The following is a 16,950-nucleotide window of genomic DNA, read 5'->3' on the forward strand; positions in this document are numbered from 1 at the left end:
CAGAATACCACCCATCACATAAGAACAACAGCAGGCAGCACCAAACGGCAATCTGCAGCACCTGCTGCATACACCTTTTCCAAATAGTTCTAAAGAGTAACATTAAACTGGTTTTGCCAGAACTGTTATCTAAGAGCAGCTATATATTCCACTGCGTTCTTGGAAGAGACACTTTACAAACAAGCATGTACATAACCTCACGCTGCCACTAAACCACTCCAGACAGACAGCCGTCTCTTCACACGACCAGACTCACCTGGTGGCAGACTTCAGGACGGCATGGTGATGCCGGCAGGAGTTTTCTGATGCTCGGATGGCTTCGGCTCCCAGGCCTGCAGAGATGCGGTCTCGTCTTCAGCGTTCCTCGTTCTCTACTACGCAAGAGTCGGCTCCCCAGGACGATGGAATAGCCACCGCTCCCCAAACATAGTCTCCAAGTGTGATGTCCTTTTAATAATTTTAAGAAAAAATTTCAGTGGGATGGCTGTTAAGAGTGATAACACAATATTAAAACACACAGTAGGAGAACAAGAGCCAGGGACCTTGTGAGCGGCCGTGGGCGGTATGTTCCTGCTCAAGATTTCCCACCAACCAACCACGATGACCCGGGGCCAGTTAGCCCACCGCTGCTCACACTGTCAAAGTGTCAGTCACCCAGTCATGTCTGACTCTTTGCGACTCTATGGACTGTAGCCTCTGTCCATGGAATTCTCCAGGCAAGAATACTGGAGTGGTTGCCATTCCCCTCTCTATGGGATCTTCCCGACCCAGGGATCGAACCCAGGGATCGAACCCAGGTCTCCTGCCTTGCAGGCAGATTCTTTACCACCTGAGCCACGAGGGACGCCCCACTATAGCCATGTGTAATCCTCAAATTCTAGTAGCTGCACCAGCAGTACTTCTGTAGACTCCCATTCTCCTTCCTCTTTTATGTCCATTTTTCTCATCTTCTTCATTTCACACCTTTTCCCCACAGAAGGTTTCTTCAGCAAGAAAAAACCAAGTCTTATGCAGATACTGCAGGTTAATCAGAATACTTCTTTTAACTAATCACGGTATAAGTGAAGTGAAGTCACTCAGTCCTGTCCGACTCTTTGCGACCCCATGGACTGTCGCCTACCAGGCTCCTCCGTCCATGGAATTTTCCAGGCAAAAGTACTGGAGTGGGTTTCCATTTCCTTCTCCAGGGGATCTTCCCGATCCAGAGATCGAGCCTGGGTCTCCCGCATTGCAGGAGGATGCTTTACCGTCTGAGCCACCAGGGAAGCCACCAATTATGGTATAGCTTAAACTAATTATTACTATTGTGGGTGCTCAGTGGCTAAGTCGTGTCCAACTCAGTGATCCCATGGACTGAGCCCCCCAGGCTCCTCCGTCCATGGGATTCTCCAGGCAACAGTACTGGAGTGGGTTGCCATGCCCTTTTCTGGGGAATCTGCCCGACCCAGGGATCAAACCCATGTCTCCTGCATTGCTGGTGGACCATCTAAGCCACCAGGGAAGCCCCTTACATGCATTATCTCACTTAATTTTTACACTGATGTGGAGGAAGGCACACTAGTATTATTTTACAAGAAGATAAATAAGATTTTTATTTTAAAAATCACTGCCCTATAAAATCACAGGGCTGAAAGTCAGGCCTTGATCTGCAGCCCTGTGAGAGCGTGCCTTCACTAGCTATGCTCACAGCCACCTAGGTCTCTAGCTGGTCTAATTCCAAATGAGTTCTTCCTTCTTGCCCCATCCTGAGGGTGCCAGAGGTTCCAGACAACTGAAGTCTCATCCCATCAAGTTCTGTAAGGCAACTTCAAGGGAAACGTGCCCTGGGGCGGATCCTCTCCTCGCACTCCAGGCAACTGTGATTCCAGACGAGATGGATGAGCCAGCCAGGTGTGTGAGTGAATTCAGACAAACACCTCGGCCCGACAGGTAGAGGTGACTCTCCCCACATGCGGCTATGTAGGCCACGGAGTTTCAAGAACTCAGGCCTTACTAGTGCTATGATTTATCCAGCTGAGCAGATAGGCACAGCCAGGGGTAACGAAGAAAAACACAAAAACCAACAGACGTCCAAGACCCAGGCAGCACACCTCTGCCTTTACTGTGTGGACAACCACGTAGAAACCACAGGAGCTTTCTGCACCCCGCGTCCCCACTCAGTGGACAGGAAGCATGAGGAGTCTGAGGCGGATAGAGGAGAAAGACCACAGGCCCAGCCCTCCACAAGGAACTCGGTGATGAACCTTAGATCAGAAACACACGAACTGATAAATGGGGTCCCTGGAGCTACGAGGAATGGGAGCCAGGGAAGGCTTCCCTGAGACGGTGACCCTGGTATTACGATCCGAGGATGAGCCAACCCCAGGAAGAGCCACTGAAGAACAGCCCTGTGCAAGGTGAGGACTGAGACGCAGCCTGGAATGCCAAGGAAGAGAAGGGCTGGACCGTGACCGCACTGAGGCAGAGTGGGTTCTTCAAGACCAACTGAGGAGTCGGGCAGAAGTCTCATTTGTGACAATGGTAAACAGTTTGAATGTCACTTTACACAAAACATCTGCGTACTCACAGTAACTCTGTCAGATGGATTATTACCCCCATCTTGGCCCCAAATGAGGAATAAAACTCCAAGGGGATATACAGTGTATTCAAGGTCACAAGCTAGCAACGTACACATCCCCCTAAAGACTTAACACCTCCAAAACATCCTCCGTGTGCAAAGGGAGCGTGGAAATCTTCAATGACTTATCTATCTCCGACTATTCTATGTCTATTCTTCAAACATCAATGAGGCCAACAGTCACCCAAAACAAATGTCACAACAAAGTAAATGTAAAGTCTTTATGAATCATCAATTCGACCCTGACATCGGTTTAACGTGAAATGTGCCCTTAGTCCAAAAGTCTTTCCTACTTAACAGATAAAGCAACATGTTATGGAGCATAATAAATTAACCATAAAAACACTAATGACAATTTCACTCTCAGTACACTCTAGAACACGGCCCAGTGTTGTTTCTCTTTTACTACCTAGATAACTCTTTCAATCAAGCTAGTCATACAAGAAAGTTTCCCCTTATCATGACACACTAATATCATAAATGTCTCCCTTGCAAAATGACTTTCACAATTTTATTAAAGTAACTGGACACCACAGACGTGCCATGTCCTGAAGTGGAAGAAGTTAGGAATGAGGACGGAGAACTGAAATAGACAATCTTCATTTCCCATAAAAGATGCAACAAGCAGAAAACAGCAAAAGGCGATCTTTTTATCTCTAGGTCATTTACCTACCTGCCCTTTTTAAAATAGATGCAAACACATCCATTAGTTACACCAGATTATAAATAACATGGGGAATCTGACCTCACGTGTGTGTGTTAGTTGCTCAGCCATGTCCAACTCTTTGCAACCCCATGGATTACAGCCTGCCAGTATCCTCTGTCCATGGGATTCTGCAGGCAAGAATACTGGAGTGGGTAGACATTCCCTTCTCCAAGGAATCTTCCCAACCCAGGGATTGAACCTAGGTCTCCTGCATTGTGGGCAGATTCTTTACCATCTGAGCAACCAGGGATGCCTCATACTTCAACATATTTGTTGAATACTTGACCTCATACTTCAACATATTTGTATGTATCTTGTGTGTGTGCATGACCCATTTTGCACGACTGCATATTTATGAGCGAATAATAACAGTATTGACACAAACTCAGAAATGATCCTGACAGTTTCCTTTTTTTTGGAGTACTGTATTAGTCGCTCAGTGTGTCCAACTCTTTGCGATCCCATGGACAGTAGCCCACCAGACTACTGAGATTTCCCAGCCAAGAACACTGGAGTGGGTTGCCATTTTCTTCTCCAGGGGATCTTCCCAACCCAGGGATCAAACCCGGATCTTCCACATTGCAGGCGGAGTCTTTACCATCTGAGCCACCAGGGAAGCTACATTATAACTCTGAAATAAGATCACAGGATTACTTCCATGAGCCAAATAAAAGGAAATACTAGTAAAAAAAAACAGCTTCTTGAAAACTGATCACAAGGGAGAAAATTACCAGAGTTTTCTCTAAAGAGTGATGGTTACCTAGCAAGACAGGCTTTAAGAAGATGCTTGCTTCTGCTCCCTAAAAAGAGGGCCATTAAAAGGAGCCTGAGATGATTAGGAATCCAGTCAGCACAGCTGAGTTTTCCTCCCAGGGCACTGCCCAGGTTGGCTGTAGCCCAGGTCAATGGCACCTCAACCCCTGCTGGGCCACTCCCCGACAAGGTGCTACAGGGGAGGGTGTCAGGTGACACCCAAGGGTGTGCCCCTGGGTCCTGGGGAGGCCATGTCTAAGGCCTGCCCACCTTCCCAGTAAGAGAAGGGAAAGGGGCAGTGCCAGGTACTTCCCACCAATTCAGGAGGTATTTAAAGATCACAAGGGGAAAAAGTTCTTCAAAAGAGATACTGAAGGAAGGCCCCCAAAAGGTAAAGGTTTCGGTGAATAAGATGGGGGATCCTATCCAGACCGGTAGAAAGTACTTGTCAGGTCACAGGTGAGCTCTTCTAAGAATCCTAGTTAAGTCCAAGGCCAGTCTGACAGCCTCCCCAAAGGCAACAAGAAACCCTGAGGGACCCTGTCGGAACCAAAGGGTTGGTCACATATTCTGCTTGGAGCAGGCGTGGCCTCTGAAACTTAACCATATCCATGCTACCTGATGCAGAAATACTGAGGAATAAGACCGCACCGGAAGCAGATCACAGGCTGTTTCCAGGTTTTCTCTGTGAAACTTGATAAACAGCGCCATTCATGTTTTTAAATAAAACATTCCCCACAGCACTACATATTCCACTGAACACTCATTCATTCAAGTAAGCTAAGTAGATTTCATGTTGTGATATTTGTTGCTTTAACCAGAAAAAGAAAAAAAAAAGTCAAGATCACTGCACACCTACTGCGGCTGGGAACACCTCGGCCGTTTCATCTTAAAGGAGAGGGCAGTTTACTTTTGTTTGATGACAGACATGTGTGCAGCCAAGGACCGCAGTCCATGAAGAACGTATTTGGGCAACGTTTTATGTCTCATTCACATCGTAACTGTGATTACTACGTTCTCCATCCTCATCCACAGTAAAGTGGCAGGTCTCCTTTTCCAGGGCAGACGTTTCAAGAAAACATTCGTGGAACTGAATCCAACATTATTATATTTCACTACCGGAAGCCTGAGGTCTGTCCCCATATTCCCACCTGGCCCTGAGTTCCAAAAAGTGGGGCTGGGAACCCCGAATTCCACATGCCGACTAAACGTGAAGTTGGCCTGCAGACGACCGCACACGTTCCAAGTTCTGGGCCGGGACCTGCCCCGGGACAAATGTCAATAGATGTGACCCAGAAGAGAGGCACCAAGGTGTCCGCGAAGCGAACCGAACGCCGCGACCCGGCCTGGACCCGGGGGCGGGCTCACGTCCTCCCGTCCCCACGGCCACGAGGGTCCGGCGGCGCGTCCCCGCGCGGAGCCCACCGGGGTCCCGGCCACGCCGCGGCCCGGGCCTCCCGCGCGCGCCCGCCGGCCCCGGGGTCCGAGCGCGCAGGCCCCGCGCCGCCGCCCCAGGCCTCGCCGAGCCCCGGCCTCTCCCTCCCGGGCTGCGGGCAACAAAGGCAGCGGCCAGGGCCCGGCGCGCGCGGCGAAGGGCCAGAGGCCGCGGGGTCGGGCCGGCGCGCGCGGCGGAAGCAGGCCGCGGGCCTCCCCAGCCCGGCGCCCCGGCCCGGCTTCCCGGACGCCGCTCCCCGCCGGCCCGAAGCCCGCCCGCGGACCCGCCGAGGCCCTGGCCGCTCCCCGGGCCGCCCGCGCCGGAGCAGCCCCGCGCCGGCCCGCGGAGCCGCGGCGCCCCCGGCGCCCGAGGGGAGCGGGCGGGCGGCCCAGCCCCGCGCCGCAGACGCTCACCCGGCGGCGGCCGCTCCGCGTCCTCGCCCCGCGCCGGCGCGACTGCCGCGCTCGGCCCTGCTCGCCCGCAACTCCGCCTCCCGCCGCCTTCCTCCTCCTCTTCCTCCCGCCTCGCCGCCTCCTTCAGGAGCGGCGCGCCGGCCGCCGGCCCGAGAGGAGCCGCCGCCGAGGAGCCGAGCGGGCCGCCCCGCGCCCACCTCTCGGCCCGCGGCGCAGGCAGGCGTCGGCGCGGGGGGCGGGCCGGCGGGGCGGGGCGGGGCCGGGGCCGGTGCGCGCCGGGGTCCGGGCGCCCGCACCCGCCCTCCGGGCGCCCCCGGCCCCTACGCGCCCGCCCGCCCGCCCGCTCATCCGCCGCCTTTGCAGCCTCGCCTCCGCGGCGGCCGGGCGGACGTGGGAAGGACCGTGTCCTCGGCCCTCGGGCGCCGGCCCCGGCCTCGTCCCCTGCGGTCGAGGGTCCGCTTACCTGGCGCAGTGACCGGGACCACCCGGCCCCCGCGGACAGCGGGACAGAGTGGCCGAGCGCGCGCGCCCGAGCCGGGCCCTTCCCACACCTTTCTCTAGCTTAACCGTAAGATGTGCTGATTAAAAGAAAAACTTACTCCTTGTTTCAGCCCATCTGCTTTTCCCTTTAGTCCTTGTTAGTGGGTTTTTTTTTATGCAGAAATAGTTTATTGTTTGTGCCGCCGAGTTCCAAGGGAGTGTGATGTTAAGTTGCGTGTTGGTAACTTGACTCACTTTTTGGGAACCAAACTCTGTGGATTCTTTGCTACCTGCATATAGAATTAACAGCAAATTGGACTTTTGTCAACGAGAAGCATTTTTTATTTTTTATTTCTCTTTTCATTCGAAGAAAAGTAGTTAAAGATAAGTATCATTAAAGTCTAACTTGAGAATTAGTGTTGGCTTTGAAAGTTGTATTTCTTGAATAGCATGGAGCTTTTACAAAGGAAACAAGGCTAGGGGGAGAAAGTCTTAAAGTTTTTCCAAAGTTATACCTCAGTAAAGCTGTTAGTTTTTCAAAAGTTCAAGTAATTGATCTTAATTCTTATGAATGTTGAATATATAATTCTCATCTAGACACCAAATCTAGATTAATAATTTAAAAATTGCATTGTCAGGTGATTCAGCTGGTTCGTATGACTGAATAGTATATATATAAGGTTGATGTCATCTGTTACATGTGATTCACCAGACCGCTGTCATCTTTAGCTCTTATTTCAATTTGTTGTTAAATTCCTGCAGGGTCTTCCCTGGTGGTCCACTGGTTAAGACTCCCTGCTTGCATTGCAAGGGGTGCAGATTTCATCCGTGATCTGGGAACTAATAGCCCCACATGCCCAGAGAGAGGCCGAAAAATAAGTAAAAATAAACTCCTATTATTATTGTTAATCTGATTTAAATGCAACTCAGTTCTCAGATGTCCAATCACAGTGAATGTTGACTGAAATAGACCAGTCAGGTTAGTGAAAATAGTACTTATTAATTAGAGATGAAACAGGACAGAGGATGAGATGGTTGGATGGCATCACCGACTCAATGGACATGAGTTTGAACAAAGCCTGAGAAAGAGTGAAGGACAGGGAAGCCTGCTGCAGTCCACGAGGTCGAGAAGAGTCAGACACAACTGAGCCACTGAACAACAACAGAGATGAAACAAACTTTTCAACCCACCCCTCTTGTGGTAAGCCCGTTCAGAAAGAGAAGATGCGGGACAGACTGGAAATCGGACTGGTGTTTCCTTAGCTGATCTGAAGAAGGCCAGCAGTTGGAGGCCAGAGAGCAGGGCTGATGAGCATGAAGGTGGCAATGGGCTGGCTGCTTCTCCAGAAGACAGGATCAAGACCCCGGCTTCTGAGTCTGGCAGAGCTGGTGTGGCGTCTCAGCCTTGACAATTCATACAGAGGTGTGAGCTTAACCAAGCTTCTCAGTTGTAACCTCAGTTTCTTAGAAGAAGGGGGGTGAGAATGGGGGAGGCGTTTTTATATTTTTGTATTAACTCTATTAAATGAGTTCATTCCCAACTCTTTGAGACCCCATGGCCTGTAACCCAGGCTCCTCTGTCCATGGAAGTCTCCAGGCAAGTATGTTGGAGTGGGTTGCCATTTCCTCCTCCAGGGGATCTTATCGACTCTATATTAAACAGTTGTGGCGATTGCTTGAGATAGTGGTCAAACCGTTTAACTTGGTACCTGGTCCATAATGATTGCTATTACTAGGTAATGTGTATTTTACACGGAGAAGGCAATGGCACCCCACTCCAGTACTCCTGCCTGGAAAATCTCATGGAGGGAGGGGCCTGGAAGGCTGCAGTCCATGGGGTCGCTGAGGGTCAGACACGACTGAGAGACTTTACTTTCACTTTTCACTTTCATGCATTGGAGAAGGAAATGGCAACCCACTCCAGTGTTCTTGCCTGGAGAATCCCAGGGACGGGGGAGCCTGGTGGGCTGCTGTCTGTGGGGTCGCACAGAGTCGGACACGACTGAAGTGACTTAGCAGTAGCAGTGTATTTTACAAGCAAGGTATGCAAATGTTTTGGGGCTTATATTATCCACTTTATTTTAACAGTCAATTTGTAAGATCTGTATTATCATCATCTTCACATTACAGGTGAGAAAACTGTGCCTTCTTGGTTATAAGTAGTAAGTAAACTTCCCAGGTTACACCCTGCTAGGAGGCAGAGTTGGAATGCAGACTTAGGTCTCTCTGACTCCAAAATATGAGCTCTTAACCACTAAAATAATAGTGATAACAGTATGAATAATACAACAACAACTTTAGGGTAGAGATACCCCAGTGAATAAAGTAAAGTCTCCATGCTAACCTAGAAAAATGGTACTGATGAACGTATTTGCAGGGCAGGAACAGAGATGCAGACGTAGAGTACCAACTTGTGGACACCGTAGGGGAAGGAGAAGGTGGGACAAGTTGAGAGAATAGCATTGTCAAATATTAAATAGATAGCTGGTGGCAAGCTGCTATGTTACACTAGGAGTTCAGCTTGGTGCTCTGTGATGACTGAGAGAGGTGGGATGGAGGGGGATGGGAGGGAGGTTCAAGAGAGAGGGGATATATATAGACTTATAGCTGATTCACTTTGTTGTGTAGCAGACACTAACACAACTTTGTATAGCATTTATCCTCCAATTTAAAAAAATTAAAAAATAGAAATAGTGCTGTAGATAAGAAATAAATAACACACTAATCACTAAAAAAAGTTTTAAAAGAAAGTCTCCACGTTTGGCTGAATTCCAACATTTTGGCTTTAGTCAGCACTGTCTGATACATCATATGCTTAGTCGTGTCCGACTCTTTGAGACCCTGTGGACTGTAGTCCGCCAGGCTCCTCTGGCCATGGGGTATTTCAGGCTAAAATACTGGAATGGGTTGCCATTTCCTCCTCCAGGGGAGAAGAGAAAAAATGTGGACCTTGGACTGGAGAAAACTGGATAGAAGAAGCAGGATGGGACGTGGTGGGTAGCCTTACAAACTCATCCTGACATTGCAAGTCCATCCTTGGTGCTAAAAGCCCTGGGGGAATTTGGCCCAAGTAAGCAACACCACACACTTTCTACATCGTCTTGCTTCCCACTGCCATTCTGCTGCCTCTCACCTTCCTGTCTTTGAGGCTCATGAGAGGTCCTCCACTCATGCAGAGTTCCCTGATCAGTATTTGTACTGGGTGGAAGAGTTTCCCCAAAGATTCATGTCCTTCGCAGAACCTCTGAGTGTGACCTTGTTTGAAAGTGGGGTCTTTGCAGATGTCATTAAGTTGGTATTTGGTCATACTGGAGTAGAGTGGGCCATTCCTCCCATTTGATTGTTGACTTCATAAGAGGGAAAGAGACACAGGGACAGGCATGCAGAGACGCTCAGGGAGAATCCAGGCAGTCAGAGAAGGCAGCGATGTGCCCACAAGCCAAGGACTGCCAAGACTGCTGCCAACACCTGGAGCTGGAAGAGGCAAGGAAGGATGCTCCCCTACAGCTTCAGGGAGAGCGTAACCCTACAGGAGCCTGATTTTCTGTTTCTTTATCCTCCAGGACCAGGAGAGGAACTACTTCTGTGGTGTTAAAGCACCCAGTTTGTGGAGCTTACCCAGTGGTTCAGTGGTAAAGAATCTGCCTGCAATGCAAGAGACTCAGGTTCAATCCCTAGGTTGGGAAGAGCCCCTGGAAAACAAAATGGCTACCCACTCCAGTATTCTTGCCTGGAGAATCTCACAGACAGAGGAACCTAGCGGGCTACAGTCCATGGGGTCGCAAAAAGAGGTGGACATGACTAAACAACAACAACCCAGTTTGTGGTGCTTTGTTGTGACAGCTATAGGGAGTCCTAGACCTGCCCACCCCTCGCCTTCCCCACTACCCCTTTCACCCTGAAGGCCTGTTCCCTGGAATGAAGTCATTGCAATCGCCTCCCAGGCAAAGCTTCTCCTTGTAGAGCTTCCCAATTACTAGAGTCTCCAAACGTCCCAGTTTGCCCAGGACGGCACCAGGTTATAACTATCAGTCTGGCACAAATGTGAATGGTGCCACCTTTCATCCCAAAGTTGTTCCTGTTTGGAAAATAAATTTTGTGTTCACCCTGCCTTCTCCGTAAAGCACAGAAGAGTGACTCAGTTACTTGGCATTCAAAGAGAGAATTGGACTCAACCCACTTCTCCAGCCCTGCTGTCCACTGTTTCCTCATATTACACTTTGCCCGGCCAAGCTGGGTAGCTCCATCTGCAAGCAGTCCCACCCTGTGCTTTTCTCTTCGCCTAGAATGTTCTTCCGTCTCACCATACCACCACCCCGCCAGCAAACACACACTGATTATTTCTATACATTGAAAACCTTATTCATCATCTGTCAAGGCTCAGATCCACGCCATCAGAAAAGACATCATGCTATCGAGAAAGCGCACGTTGGGTTTTACAGCACTTCCTATACTCTACCCTGAATTGTAGCAATTCTCCTCTCTTCTCCTTTGAGTGCAGGTACGTTGTCTTATTCATCTTTCTATTATGCTACTAGTACCTAGAATGAAAAATGTTCACACAGTAGGGACTCAGGAAATCTTTGATGAATAAATTTGAATATTTCATTCCTCTCTCCATCTATTTGAGAATAGCCTGGTCATAAACGAGTTTTCAAAACCCTTTTAAAGAGACACTTTAATATAGAAGAGTGGCTAGTTTGTCCTTCAGCAAGTGACAGGTACCTGATCTCCAGAGCATAATTACCCAAAAAAATATTGCCTGCCACGTCAGTAAACGTCCAACAAGTTGCCCACTGTCAAGCTTTCAACCACAGTAGCAGCTCTGAAGGTGCACCCCGAGGAAGATTCAGGATGAGAAAACAGGATATTGCCACTGGATTAGTTGAGATGCTTATCAAAGGAATCATCGAAGTGACGCCAAACACTTGCAGCATCTTCCCCTGCATGGAAAGGCACTGAATCATTATCTTGGGATGCCTGGATGTTTTGGTGTGATTAGCAGTAGGTTTTTGATGTTCAACTACATATGTTTGAAGCAAAAACTGCTGTATATCCTTGTGTGTGTGTGTGTGTGTGTGTGTGTGTGCGTGCGCACGCTCACATGCGTTCAGTCGTGTCCAACTCTTTGTGACTCCATGAACTGTAGCCTGCCAGGCTCCTCTGTCCATGGGATTTCCCAGGCAAGAATAACTCGAGGGGGTTGCCAATTCTTTCTCCAGGGGATCTTCCTGACCCAGGGATCAAACCTGCGTCTCATATGTCTCCTGCATTGATAGGCAGGATCTTTACTGTGAAGCTTCAGTATATCCTTACTCCTCCTCTGACTCTTTGCAACAGTTCCTCAGAGCTCTCCGAGAGGCTGAAGCTCAGGCTATTGTCCTCAGAAAGCCACTGAATAAAAGATAATTCTCGACTTCTAGCTTGTGCAATTTTTTTTTCAGTTGGCAATTATTAAGAGGAAGTGCTGCAGTCCATAGGGTCGCAAGGAGTTGGACACAGCTGAGTGACTGAACTGAACTAAATAATTTTCCTGGGCTATTTCAATCAGTAGCTAGATTCTGCTCAGTGGGGATATGCTGACTGTGAAGGAATGGTGCCTACCTCCCAAATGATAGGATCTGAGGGTTTTTAAGACCTGGCAGGAGGTATGTGGGAACCTATTTGTTTGTTCAGAAAGGTGGCACTTCCTCAAATTATCACCTCTATATGGTGACTGTCCCTTGTAGGCTTAGTTTCCTATTTATTCTTCATTTTCCTAGATTCCACATATGTGTTATTTTTCTCTTTCTGTCTTACTTCACTCTGTATGGCAGTCTCTAGGCCCAGCCACTTCTGTACCAGAGCATCCCATTTGTTAAAGAACTCTTCTTTACAGCAAGATACGCACTGAATTCAAAAGCTAGAAATACAAAGTAGGATCAGCATTTTATAGAAAAGTAAACTTCTACCTATGTTCGTAATTTTGAAGCATCAGGAAGACCTAATGATCCATAAAAAAAGAGAAATAATACTGTACCTTCTATGGATGGATTAAAACCCTCTATTAGAGCACTGTTCCATTATATTTGGAGTCATTAAAGTAAAAATTTCTCCCTAGAAGCAATATGACTTTTAGACATCATCAGTTGTTTATATTCTGTAACCTAAATATTACTATCACATTGTTATTTGATTTTTGCATCATTTTTAACTTTTCATATCTCTGTTTCACCATTCGCCTATAGTTTATATGAAATTCATTTTGCTCTTTTTAATTAACGGCAGACATTTAAAAAGTGTGAGATTTCTCCGAGGGCAAAAAGAAATATTGGTCATTCAAATGTCTTGTCACATAACAATAAGGAACACACCTGGAATTGGCATGCACACATTTTCCATCCTGAGTCACCTGTTAGCGACTGACAGAGAACTTGAGATCAGAAGGAACTCTCTCGTTGAAACAATACCTGCCATAGAATTTCCTGCAAATGACTTTCCAACAGGATCCATTTGAATGTCCCCCTGGCCTTGAGTTTTGCTGGAGACTGGGATTCATAGGTGTTAAGTACCCTGATGTTAAGTGCTAATCTAATCGCAAAAGGAATGACTTCAAAACCTGTTTTGCCTGAATTTGCCCACCTACATAGCTTCAGGGTGCAGAAGAGGCTGTATGCATCCCGTCCTCCAATGAGGGAGGGAAGGGGCTGTCTCATCCCTATTTGAAACCATGTAAGGGAAAGCTTCAGGAAAACCAGAGCTCTGGACCTATGCCCTTGGAGGACGTGCTGTAGGACAGGAAAATGCTGAGACTATAGCCTGGCCTGAGCGGCCCTCCCCCAGCAAGAGAAAGAGGAGACGGGCCCACAGCCCCAGGTGTGGCAAGCCAAGGATGCACCCTTGGGCTGTGTAGGCTACCCTGGTGGCTCAGCTGGTAAAGAATCCACTGGAAATGGGTGGATCTCTGGGTTGAGAAGATCTCTTGGAAAAGGAAATGGTAACCAAGTCCAATATTGCCTGGAGTATTCGAGGCCGGATTCTTGCCTGGAAAACCCCACAGACAGAGGAGACCGGCAGGCTTTACCATCCAAGGGGTTGCAAAGAGTCAGACAGGACTGAGCATCTGAGCACAGCGAAATAGAGAGAGATATGAGCTGGGGGCAGGAAATCACAGAGGACTTCTTTCTGTCCTAAAAGGGTGCTAAAGAAGGAAATACAGTAAGTCCCTCACATACAAACATTCTGAGAGTGGCTTTGTAAGTCCACTTTGTTCATAAGTCCAACAAAGTTAGCCTAGGTATCCAACTAACACAATTTGCTATAGAGTATTGTAATAAGTTTATAACACTTTTCACAGAATGTAATACATCAGTTCAGTTCAGTCGCTCAGTCATGTCCGAGTCTTTGCGACCCCATGAACCGCAGCACGCCAGGCCTCCCTGTCCATCACCAACTCCCAGAGTTCACCCAAACCCATGTCCATTGAGTTGGTGATGCCGTCTCATCCTCTATCTTCTCCTTCTCCTGCCTTCAGTCTTTCCCAGCATCACGCTCTTTTCAAATGAGTCAGCTCTTTGCATCAGGTAGCCAAAGTATTGGAGTTTTAGCTTCAGCCTCAGTCCTTCCAATGAATATTCAGGACTGATTTCCTTTAGGATGAACTGATTGGATCTCCTTGCAGTCCAAGGGACTCTCAAGAGTCTTCTCCAACACCACAGTTCAAAAGCATCAATTCTTCTGCACTCAGCTTTCTTTATAGTCCAACTCTCACATCCATACATGACCACTGGAAAAACCATAGCCTTGACTAGACGGACCTTTGTTGGTAAGGTAATATCTCTGCTTTTTAACATGCTGTCTAGGTTGGTCATAACTTTCCTTCCAAGGAGTAAGCGTCTTTTAATGTCATGGCTGCAATCACCATCTATAGTGATTTGGGAGCCCAGAAAAATAAAGTCAGCCACTGTTTCCACTGTTTACCCATCTATTTGCCATGAGGTGATGGGACCATGATCTTCATTTTCTGAATGTTGAGCTTTAAGCCAACTTTTTTACTCTCCTCTTTCACCTTCATTAAGAGGCTCTTTAGTTCTTCTTCACTTTCTGCCATAAGGGTAGTGTCATCTGCATATCTGAGGTTATTGATATTTCTCCCGGCAATCTTGATTCCAGCCTGTGCTTCCTCCAGCCCAGTGTTTCTCATGATGTACTCTGCATATAAGTTAAATAAGCAGGATGACAGTATACAGCCTTGATGTACTCCTTTTCCTATTTGGAACCAGTCTGTTGTTCCATGTCCAATTCTAACTGTTGCTTCCTTACCTGCATATAGGTTTCTCAAGAGGTAGGTCAGGTGGTCTGGTATTCCCACCTCTTGAAGAATTTTCCACAGTTTATTGTGACCCACACAGTCAAAGGCTTTGGCATAGTCAATAAAGCAGAAATAGATGTTTTAAATAAAGATGTTTTAAATCAAATAGATGTTTTAAATAAAGCAGAAAGTAGTACATAAAAAATGCAAAAAAAAAAACACATTTTTAATCTTACAGTGTGGTACCTTGAAAACTACAGTAGTACCAGCTACTTCCCTGGGGGCTCAGTCAGTAAAGAATCCGCCTGCCATGCACAGGAGACCTGGGTGTGATCTCTGGGTCGGGAAGATCCCCTGGAGGAGGGCATGGCTACCCATTCCAGTATTCTTGCTTGGAGAATCCAATAGACAGAGCAACCTGTTGGGCTACAGTCCATGGGGTGGCAAAGAGTCAGACACAACTGAGCAACCAAGCAGACCAACTATAGCACCGCTGCTTTTATGCTTGCTTCTGGATACCCTGGGCTTGATATAAAGGTACTGTATACTACTGTAGTCTATAGCGTACTATACAGTAGACTACACGGACCACAACCACTCGCAGAGAAGGCATGCATATGACCATGCACACCAGACACATGAACCAACTGATGTGACCGGACATGTGGACACATGTTTGCACCTTTGAAAGTTCTAAACTTGAAGGTTTGTGTGCAGGGGACTTACCGTACTCTGACACTTGTTAAGATAGTAAGGAGGGCTTTATTTTCATAGGGGTCAAGACGACAGCAATAGGGCCAAGTGATTGGGCTTTAACTCTGGGAACAGTAAAGACAGGGATTTATAGTCAGTGAGCAAGGTGAAGGGAGTCAGTGCAGAGAAAACTATGAAGAGGAGGCATGAAGGGCAGGAGGGTCCTTGCTAAACCACCCCCATCTTGCGAGGGGACTCAAGCAGCCCGAGAGGAAGAAGCCCACGTGGACGGGAACAGAGGCCCCCTACCCAAAACCCAAAACCCGCACCACATGGGTGAAGGTTAGTGGGAACCCTAGCTGCAGACGAGCCTTGGAATGACTGCCGTCCACACCTGAGGCCCTAAATCAGAATCACACAGCTAAGCTGTTTCTGAATTTTTGACCCAAAGAAACTAATATAATAGAGTTCATACCCTGCGTTAATCATCACATGCTATGTCTCTGCCACTGAAAGAATGGGAAGTGCAATGCACAGCCTGGAGACAAATAGATTTCTAACTAGCCAATAGCTATCTGAGTATCCCAATGACACTATTGTATTTTATGATTTTTTTTCAGAATTTTAAACAAACTTTAGAGAAAAATAGCTGATTATTTTTTTAATCATCAAGGCTTTGCAGGTATTTGACGTACTCAGAAGCTGACAATGCTTGATTGAATGTTTTATAATAAGGATGTTTTTGGGGGGATCAGATCTTAGCTCTCTGACCAGGGATCAAACTCACACCTTTTGTAATAAAAGTGTGGAGTTTTAACCACTGGGCCATCAGGGAAGTTCCTATAATAAATATTTTTCTATGCTCTTTTCATTAACTTTTGTATGTGGGGGGGTGGTGAGTGGAGGGAATATATTTCTTTTACCCTGATTAACCTCCCTTCTCCATTCATATGAGCCTGGATTATAAAATTTAATTTGTGATAGACTAAATGTTTAATTTAAATAACCCAATGAAATATAAACATATTAAGAAAATAACCTTCAATATCCGCATGTGAGAGTTCAAAATATAGAAACTGCTTCATTTCTTAACCCAATGTTCTCATTAAAAAACCAACCAACACCCCACCACCACCAAAAAGACCCCCACACCCTCACCTCATTCTTTGTTAATCTCTCTCCTTAGTTTCTCTTTACTCTTGATATCAAGATTACCCCCTTGCTGTGCCGGTGGTAACCATGATTTGCAGAGAAGAAATGAGGCAATAATTATATGAAAAAAGGGGGGAAGGGGCAAACCAGTTTTCAGCATCATCTTATTGCTAAAACTTTTGCTCCAGCAGCATTGGGAATAACTCGGAAGTAGAGTTAACGTTTGGTTGTATTTTAATAATGATCACAACTCAGTAAATGCTGAGTCAGCCACCTAGGCACCTCTTTCCTCTCTCCTTTTCTTACCGCATGGTGGTTCTCGTGAAAAAGTATGACTTCAAATGAAACCCAGAAGTAGAAAAGGGCTTACACTCACTTAAGAATAGCACTTTGCAAAGAATTCTTCATTAC

The 16,950-nt window shown here is 47.3% G+C and overlaps 1 protein-coding gene across 1 annotated transcript in view; it reads right to left on the reverse strand.

The window, feature by feature from the left end:
- Nucleotides 1–6,154, reverse strand: part of SOCS6 (suppressor of cytokine signaling 6) — a 33,935-nt gene extending 27,781 nt beyond the window's left edge. The window contains exons 1-2 of the mRNA XM_069569304.1: nucleotides 5,925–6,154; nucleotides 257–447 (exon numbers count right to left, since the gene is read on the reverse strand). The gene's annotated coding sequence lies outside the window, so the exon portion shown is untranslated. The remainder of the gene's footprint in view (nucleotides 1–256; nucleotides 448–5,924) is intronic.
- Between the last annotated feature and the right edge of the window lie 10,796 nt (nucleotides 6,155–16,950).

This window comes from Ovis canadensis, chromosome 23 (assembly GCF_042477335.2).
Source record: "Ovis canadensis isolate MfBH-ARS-UI-01 breed Bighorn chromosome 23, ARS-UI_OviCan_v2, whole genome shotgun sequence".
NCBI classification, from domain to species: Eukaryota; Metazoa; Chordata; class Mammalia; order Artiodactyla; family Bovidae; genus Ovis; species Ovis canadensis.